The sequence below is a fragment of the Danio aesculapii genome, chromosome 4, assembly GCF_903798145.1.
Source record: "Danio aesculapii chromosome 4, fDanAes4.1, whole genome shotgun sequence".
NCBI classification, from domain to species: Eukaryota; Metazoa; Chordata; class Actinopteri; order Cypriniformes; family Danionidae; genus Danio; species Danio aesculapii.
Window position 1 is genome coordinate 2,368,035 of NC_079438.1, and position 10,000 is coordinate 2,378,034.

General features: G+C 39.8%; 1 protein-coding gene across 3 annotated transcripts in view; it reads left to right on the forward strand.

Annotated features, from left to right (window-relative positions):
* Nucleotides 1-10,000, forward strand: part of si:cabz01071911.3 (gastrula zinc finger protein XlCGF8.2DB) — a 21,634-nt gene that overhangs the window by 3,641 nt on the left and 7,993 nt on the right. Inside the window, exons 2-5 of one of the 3 annotated variants that reach the window (XR_008836532.1) lie at nucleotides 237-379; nucleotides 999-1,236; nucleotides 1,341-1,439; nucleotides 5,452-8,160. The gene's annotated coding sequence lies outside the window, so the exon portion shown is untranslated. Of the gene's footprint in view, nucleotides 1-236; nucleotides 380-998; nucleotides 1,237-1,340; nucleotides 1,440-5,451; nucleotides 8,161-10,000 lie in introns of those variants that run through there. The other 2 variants (XM_056455341.1, XM_056455343.1) reach the window with 2 other exon arrangements.

Here is a 10,000-nt window from a genome sequence, read left to right on the forward strand (position 1 = left end):
ATTACAGATACACACATTGCGATATCAATATATTGTTCAGCCCTACTAAATACCATATAAACCATAAGTAAACAAACTTGCAGTATAATTAGTGCTCACTTATCAACGTGAACTGCTAGTTTTGTGTGTGTTTTGTTTCATTTGGTCTCGCGGGTCCTGGAGTGGTGTGATCTGATTGAGATGCACTCAAATACGTTTAGTTTTGGTTTATTTTTCTTTCTGATATTTCTTCTCAGGACAAAAACATAGCGGAAGACTCCTTAAGAATGCACCATTATTGAGATGGCGTTTATTAAAGAAGAGATTAAAGAAGAGTTTGAAGACGTGAAGATCGAAGAAACCCTCAGTGTGAAAAAAGAGGATCCCGATGAACAAACAGGTTGGGTTTTATTCTCAAACAGATCAACAGATCATTTCTTGCACAGCCATATTGACAATAGTGTAATTTATGCAATTTGAGTCTATCATTATCTCTCTCTCTCTCTCTCACACACACACACACACACACACACACACACACACACACACACACATGTTCTTATATCCCAGGTTCTTACTGTATATATAGGGACTCTTGTAGACGTAATTAGACATATACCTATATTCAGTGATTTAATATACACTCACTGGCCACTTTATTAGGTCCAACTGCTCGTTAATGCAAATTTCTAATCAGCCAATCACATGGCAGCAACTCAATGCATTTAGGCATGTAAACATGGCCAAGACGATCTGCTGCAGTTCAAACCGAGCATCAGAATGGGGAAGATAGGCAATTTAAGTGACTTTGAACGTGTACCTAAAATTGTCCACGTGCGATCGTAACGACGAAACACATTCAAGTTTCAGGCGTAAACGGTTCCTTTCTCTGAAATGCGCAAGGCCAAGAAATGTTCATCCAATCAAAATCTTACATCTGCTTGTCGTCATGTGTGTCTCTACACCTCTGTGCCGCTCAAACAGGATTCATCATCAGTGTGTTCATGTGCATTGTGCAGACAGAGCGAGACTGCCAGACAATCATCAACAGCCCGACGTTCCTCCGCAACAACCCAAACCAAAAGTACCATTCAGAAGAAAGACACTGTTTGAAAAGGTCACCGAGAAAAAACGGCTGGATCAAATAAGATCGAAAACCCGAATTAATATCGGCGCTTCGTTTCATCGCTGGAGACAGCTACAGCACTCAAAGGGGCTGAAAAACGACGCCATGGTTGCAGAATTTCTTTTGGACTAGTAGGTTTTTATAGTAATGCTTAGCTTGTTTAGTTTGTGTTTACAAATGACTAATTTGCTACAGCAGCAGCACGTAATGAGGTACTGTTTTTGTCTTTTCAAAGTTACGAGCGAACTACAACATCCGCACCTTTGCTGTATGGAACTGTAACGCCGCCACCCCCAGATGAGTCGATGGTTCATTCTAAGCCTTGCAGCTAATTGTGAGTAAATCGAATTAGTGAACTGAATTATTACAAACCAACAGAATTATTATACGGTATAAGGTTGTTTTTAAAGGTTGTATAAGCTTGATATTATGACAATATTTACAATAGTGCTGTCCAAAAAAAAACAATAATTTCAAATATTCAGTAAATTTATAATGTAAACGCAAAAATCTGCTTTCGAATTGTAGGCGTCGATGTACACCACGGCACTCATGCTGATTTTCCCATAGAGTCCTATTTTCTCTGCAGGTCCATGCAACATAACATCACCAGTCTCATCCTTTTGAGCAACTGAAGCAGCTTCGAGCACATGATATATATCTCAAATTCTACTAGATGGCATAAAAAGGCAGAACTTAAAGTATTAGTTCATACAATAATGAAATTCTGTTAATTACTCACCCTTAGGTTCATCTTCAGAACACCAATAGGGTATATGCAGAAGTATGCTAATAGGACTTTTAATTTGGGTCAAGCGCTTCCGGTGAATTGTATGCAATTGCAAAATCGATGCGTTTAAGATCTCTTTTCTTTAAAAATCAGCGATCTCCACTGGCTGAGTGATGTCCGATAGAAAGTGGGTCTCAGATTGTACAAGAAGCCCTGTATTTAATTACATTTTCCCCTACCATGCCTTTAAAATATTAACATTTATTTTACCTCAGTATATTCAATGGCGCTTCTGCGCTAGCCTGCCTATTCTGACGGGCGCGTGCGAGTAAACGGCTTTTCATCTCGTTTTACGCTTGAGCAACTAAATGAATGCCAAAGTCTGTTTAACTGCTTGTATTTGAATTACATTACAACATCGATGCTGTAAAAGGAATCGTATAAAATGGAAAAAACTCACAATAACCCGTCACCGGAAGGTTATCAGTATGGGAACAACACTAGCTCGGCATATACCCTATTGAAGATATTGAAACCTGAGAGCTCCCTCATCCTCCACAAGACGGCAATGCTGCAGAGATGCTTGAAGTCCAGAAAAGGAACCATGTTTTCGAAGCAGCTCTTAAATTTGATTTAAAAACTCTTTATTCGTGTCCTGAAGATGAACAAATGTCTCAGGTTTGGAACGACATGAGGGTGAGTAACAAGATTTTCATTATTGGGTGAACTTGTTAAGCCTTTTTTTATGCTGACTTTGGTGTCTGTTGGTTTGTGCCACTACTGAGGTGGTCATTTTGACTTCTTTTTTAATTTAGTAAATTGATACATATAGCTATAATACTCTGACTATTATTATAGGTGCTGTATGTACGTTTTTGACTCTTCTAAAGCATAAAAACAGCATAATATGTTTGCAGATATTTAAGAAACATGCCAAGTGAACATGTTTATCTGATAATCAATGCTGAAGTCAGACATTCTGCTTTGAAAATGTGCGTTATGTGCCGGAACGTCAATCCTTGTTTTGGTTCCTGTAACCCGCCCACTGCAAGTTTAGCCAATTATATTTCAGCACCCCAGGTTGCCTTGGTGGAAAACCGTGTATTTGATTCATTCAGTCAGAAAGGCTCTCAGAGCATGCGTCCCTGACCAAAATGCAGGACTTAATTTGTGGCGGAACACTCCGGATCCGGCACCTCTGAAATCTGATCCAGCACCTCATTTTACCCATCCCCCTCCTCAACAGCCCCCGTCCGCTGTTCACTTTCACTTTCTTCCGCGACTCCCCAACCTTCTTCAATTTCATCCGCGACACCCCTCCGCCATCCAACTCCCTGCCCCAACCCCCCACCCCGCTCTTCACTTTCGTGCGTGACACCTCTACATCCTCGGGTAACATGCCGGATCCGTTTCCCCGATCTGTTCCAGAACCTTGCAATTCACAAATTAAGCACTGCCAAAATGCAACCTCCGGTGGACAGTAACAGCGTCAGAAATAAGACACTGATTCAGAGTTAATATAAATATTACGAATGTAAACATTAGGTGAGCAGGTTACGTTGTAACCCAGTGTCCCAACAACACGCTAAGTGACGAGAGACCTAGTAATAAGCAATGTGGCTGTTTACACCAGACGAAACACGACAGAAATGTAAATACAGCCATTCAGAAGCACAGAATAGTGCACTCACTGCACTCCAGCAAAATGGTAAGGTTTATAATCTAATTAATACATATTAAACCTCTTTAACATTATTAAATGTAGATTCTGAATCACTGATATGTGTTGGCTGGGTCACAGTTCTACAGTTCAATTTCAGACGGTTTACTTTATTTTCCAGATCTGAGGTGCACTATCCGCTGCTGCTTTCAGTAGTATGGCAATAAATATTAGGTAAAATGACATTCAAACTCACATTATTAGCATTTAACACTGAATAAAGCACATGAGGTGTACCTGAGGTGTCAGTTTTCTGTTGTTCATCTGTGAGAAATAGAAGCCGTTTCTGAAGTATAAATTTCAGGTGTTGTTTAAGACAAAAACTCCTTTTAATATGGAGAATATTCCCTCTATCGGGTGCTGTTGCTTTTATTTAGAACACGACTTAAATCAGCCTTTAGGCTCGACAGTCAGGCTCGCTCCTGTTGGTCCCGTCAATCAGGCAACCTGCGCTTGTGTTTGTTTTGAACCAGATGTGCAATACCTAGTTCAACCACTGGGTTTCGAACGTACATACTGCACCTTTAAATAAATACTATTACTATACCATTACTAAATTAATAATCTTTATTATTAAAAAGATTGTATCTTTAGGGTAACAACTCCATAAAATATGATGACAGACGTTCAAAGATTAAATACATACACAATACAGTGTAATGTAAATATGACGTCTGTTAATTAATACGTTTTTTTTCTTCAATGATTCAACAAGTAGCATCAGTTTGCATATTTTTAAGCATTTTTGACAATTTGACGTCTTATATAACAATGTTCAGATTGAACACTATGGCCATTGTAATAGTTATATAAGTATAGAATATATAATTCTGGTGAGGGGTGACGCGGTGGTGCAGTGGGTAGCACGATCGCCTCACAGCAAGAAGCTCGCTGGTTCGAGCCTCGGCTGGGTCAGTTGGCATTTCTATGTGGAGTTTCGCGTGTTCGCGTGGGTTTCTTCCGGGTGCTCCTGTTTCCCCCACAAGTCCAAAGACATGTGGTATTGGTGAATTGGGTAAGCTAAAATTGTCTGTAGTGTATTTGTGTGTGATCGAGATGTGGGTGGGTTTCCCAGTGATGGGTTGCAGCTGAAAGGGCATACGCTGAGTAAAACATATGCTGGATAAGTTGGAGGTTCATTCCGCTGTGGCGACCCCAGATTAATAAAGGAACCAAGCCGAAATGAAAAGAATGAATGAATGAATAATATTGGAATATCAAGCCAATTCCATGCGTTTTCAATAAGAAAAGGTCAGGAGAGGGTTTTCTTCAATGCCAAAATTATTAGTAATTTATTAGCTACAAATGAATAATTCGATGACAGAGCTCTGGGTTACGTTACCCCAATGCAATACAAGAATTACATTCAGGAGGTTCGCAACTCACATACATTTCCCTGACTCCAGCATATATACACAACTGATATTAACAGGTGGAGTTTTGGTGTAACGTCACTTATCAGTCATTCTGCAGTATCTTTGGCTGTTGTACCCAAACATACTTCCTCTTTCTGCAACCCTTCACTTCATACCAGAACTGAACAATTAAGTGCATCTTCAATATATTTCACAACTTCTACAAGCGTCATGCTACTTGTGATATGTCTAGACTTCTTTTTAGACAGCAGTCTGGAACAAGGGCCCCCCCGCACTATATTTATTCTTATTCTGCTGTTTCCCTCTTGTCAGCAGTTCCTTCTAAAAGTATGCAGCACAGTAAAAAAGAAGAAGTGTGTCTGGGTAATAGATGGTATCACACAAGTAAAAAAGATTGATTAATCTGTTGTTAGTCTAAACATTTTTCTAATAAAAAATAAAAACACAAAAGTAAAAAAATAAATTCCTTTTTCTCCACAATTATTCTGGTGTTTTTCTCTCTGTTTCCCTGAACGAGCAGAGACAGGAAGCGAAAGAGGAAAATCAGTATGAGAAACGTGATGATGTCCCGACTGGTGAAAAATCCACATGGGTTGAGGAGACTTCAAGTAAAGGAACCCCGAAAATCAAATCTAACATTTGTTCACCGGCCCTCAGTGTGGAAAGAGCTTCAGTCAAAAACAAAACCTTGAAGTCCACATGAGGATTCACACCGGAGAGAAGCCTTTCACCTGCCGGCAGCGTGGAAGCAGTTTCATTTAAAAGGGCCATCTGAAGAAACACATGAGGATTCACAGCGGAGGGAAACCGCACACATGTCAACACTGTGGAAAGAGTTTCAGAGCAGACCTAAACCTTAAATACCACCTGCGATGTCACTCTGGAGGAAGACCTTATGCCTGCCCCCAGTGTGGGAAGAGCTTCACGCAGAACAACACTCTCAATTTCCACATGGAAATCCACACCGGAGAGAGATGTTTCAGCTGCCAGCAGTGCGGGAAATGTTTCAGAGATTGAATAACCACACGACGAGCCACAGCGCAGAGAAGCCGTTCGCTTGTGATCTGTGTGACAAGAGCTTCAGAGCTGAACCCAACCTCAGGTGCCACATGAACATCCACACCAGAGAGAAACTCTTCACCTGGGATCGCTGCGCCAAAAGTTTCTCGCGTAAAGTCAGCCTCAAGTCCCACCTGAGACTTTACTCAGAGGACAACTGCTTTAAGTGTAGTCAGTGCGGAAAGTGTTTCAGTCATAAAAGCAGGTTCGACACTCACCTGAGAATTCACATCGGAGAAAAGCCTTTCAGCTGCAAGCTGTGCGGGAAGAGCTTCTCGCAAAGAGGAAATCGTCCAGTATATGTGAGGGGGCTCATGAAAGAATAAGATTACGTTAAAACCAAGCACACCATTGTTTTTCTTGTGAAATGCTAAATAAGTTTGATCTGTCACATGACCCTCTTCCTATTGAAAAAAACAAAAGTTGGATTCAAGATGGCGACTTCAAAATGGCCACCGTGGTCACCACCCATCTTGAAAAGTTTGCCCCCTCACATATACTAATGTGCCACAAACAGGACGTTAATATCACCAACCATTCCCATTTTATTAAGGTGTATCCATATAAATGGCTCACCCTGGTCATACACCATTTTGTCATAATCACTTGACCCAACCAGGTGAGTTGCGTCACTTCACTCCCATTCATGTATTCTGGCATCATGGGATAGCATATCATATACTATATAGTATGGAAGAATGCAATTTTGGACGCAGCCTTGGTCAAGATGATCTGCTGCAGTTCACACCGAGCATCAGAATGGGGAAGAAAGATGATTTAAGGGACTTTGAACGTGGCATGGTTGTTGGTGCCAGACGGGCTGGTCTGGGTATTTCAGAAACTGCTGATCTACTGGGATTTTCACGCACAACCATCTCTAGGGTTTACAGAGAATGGTCTGAAAAAGGGAAAATATCCAGTGAGCGGCAGTTCTGTGGGCGCAAATGCCTGGTTGATGCCAGAGGTCAGAGGAGAATGGCCAGACTGGTTCCAGGTGATAGAAAGGCAACAGTAACTCAAATAACCACTCGTTACAACCGAGGTCTGCAGAAGAGCATCTCTGAACACACAACATGTCCAACCTTGAGGCGGATGGGCTACAGCAGCAGAAGACCACACCGGCTGCCGCTCCTGTCAGCTAAGAACAGGAAACTGAGGCTACAATTCACACCGGCTCACCAAACCTGGACAATAGAAGATTGGAGAAACGTTGCTTGGTCTGATGAGTCTACATTTCTGCTGACACATTCAGATGGTCGGGTCAAAATTTGGCATCAACAACATGAAAGCATGGATTCATCCTGCCTTGTATCAACAGTTCAGGTTGGTGGTGGTGTAATGGTGAGGGGGATATTTTCTTGGGCTCATTAGTACCAATTGAGCATGGTGTCAACGCCACAGCCTACCTGAGTATTGTTGCTGACCATGTCCATCCCTTTATGACCACAGTGTCTTCATCTTCTGATGACTACTTCCAGCAGGATAACGCACCATGTCATAAAGCACCAATCATCTCAGACTGGTTTCCTGAACATGACAATGAGTTCACTGTACTCAAACGGCCTCCACAGTCACCAGCTCTCAATCCAATAAAGCACCTTTGAGATGTCGTTGAAAGGGACATCCACAGATCATGGATGTGCAGCTGACAAATCTGCAGCACTGCGTGATGCTATCATGGAGGTAAATCTCTGAGGAATATTTCCAGTAGCTTGTTGAATCTACGCCACGAAGGATTAAGGCAGTTCTGAGCGCAAAAGGGGTCCAAGCCGGTACTAGTAAGGTGTACCTAATAAAGTGGCTGGTGAGTGTGTTGCTGCAGCATAAATTGACTTGTTGCTGTTGACTATTGTATTGAGGCGTCACTTCATCACAAATATCGATATTTCAAAATGAAAAATAAAAAGCTCTCCCACCATTGATGAAATAAGTCATCAATTAGGACGAAATGCTTCACCACCACTGACAAGTTTCTAAAGCAATCTGTGTTTTAGGTATATTATGATAAGAGAAGCCTTAATGCAGGTCCTGAGTTATTTAAAGGACATCTGAAGTTCTTTTGAGGGAAATATAAGCTTGTCAGAGAAATTAAAAGTAAAATGATAAATTCACTATTGATAACTGTTAGTAATTATATGTGCACATCAAAATTAAATAAACACTTAGTTAAAGTTTGGGGATATCAATCACTGTTCAGCTTGATTTGCAGATTACACTGTGTCCTAACTAGATGCAATGCAACACACAATAACAGGTATCTTTTCCATGTTACTTTACGTGAGATGTATTGCCAAACTACTGAAAGCAGCAGCAGATATTTCACCTCAGATCTTCAACATAAAGTAACTAGCAGACTGTTTGAAAATAAAAGGCAGAACTGAGACTGAGGCAAACCAATAATTCCCTCAATCACTCAGTAACTATTAATAATGTTTAATAAAGAGGTTTAATATGTATTAATTAGATTAAAACCCATTTCATTTTGTTTGTGCGGTGGCTGATATTTAAATGTGTTATGTCGCGTCAAAAAAATGTGTAATTTTACTAATGGCAGACGCATGGGCGTCGCTAGGGTGGAAAGGGATAAGAAGTTCTAATTCACCCCACTAAAATACCCCCACTTTCAAAAGGTGATCTACTCTAATCCTAATAATAGGATCATAAAAGGTTTAATCATAAATAAAGGGTTTTTGAGTTGTCTTTTAACATTAAATTGTGAAGCTTTGTGACTTGTAACACCAAAAAGGAAAAAACATTGATAAATTAACCCACTTACTAGTCTGTTATGAGCCATATCGTACCTCTTGAGCCTCCTATCTCCTCCTGATTTGCAGTCTCTCTTTGTTTTTTGAAAATGTAATTTTCTGCATGTCTTCAGATCTGAAAATATGATTTATTTTATAGCGTGAGTTGTTATCCGCTAGGATACAAAGCTCCAAATGTGTAAAAACATGTAAATTCAATACCAACAAAATATTAATATTCAATAGGCTACTATTTTGGATATAATAACAATATAATAACAACAAAATAGTACAAAATAATTAAAATAAAGATCTGTATGCTAGAAATATGCTTACTTCAAATGTCTTTAGAGGGAGATTTTAGTTCAGTTGTCCTCAAAATAGCTTGATGTGGGCATTGTGGCACTTTAAATGCATGTAATGCCTGTTTCATTCACACTTGAGCAGAAATTCCATACATGCCTCACAAAAGTAGTAGAACATTCCAGGAAATCTGATATGGATGAAGGCATCCAGCTATTGCTGTTGTTGAATATGTGTTTATATGTGTTCTTCCAGCCATCTGAGGTATATTCATTAGAAAGTCTTCATAATCCGATGCTAACTGACATAGCATGTTACAGTAGAATATAGCTATAAAATAATACGGCGGACGGCTGCTTCTCACTCAGGGCTGTCTATGCTAATGAGGGAGAGATCGTCACTAATGGGTGGAGCTTATCCCCTCTGATGACAACTCAGTTTCTGAATTACATCTTTTTTATCATTAGAAGCTGGTTATATTCACAGAATGTTGTCACACAACTGTTTAAAGCCCTTATAAAATAATATTTGCATAATACGTCCCCTTTAGGATCAAGAAGAACACTTATAGCTCCTTTTGTAATAGGCAGGAATAATACACAACAGTCTATCAGTTACCATCTGTATTTTAATTTTAGCAAATAATCTGAGGGAACGCAAACAACTATAACGTTGTGATTAATATTCATGATATCAAAGGTGGTAGTGGTTTTATTAGCAGTATTTTATGTTTCGTTATTAGGATATTGGACCTATATAGTGTCTGGTCGTTTAAAAATAAAAACATCCTCCATTTTGTGGATCGGTTTCCTCGTTGTTATTGTTATCATCCTACGTAGAGTCTCCTATTTAGAGTTTTCGTCTTGTTTCTACTCCAAATATCTACATATTTTTAAATAAAGACGCATTTTTTAGAGCAGTAAAAATATCGTTTCAGATTGGGTAAGTAAAATAATCTTTTTT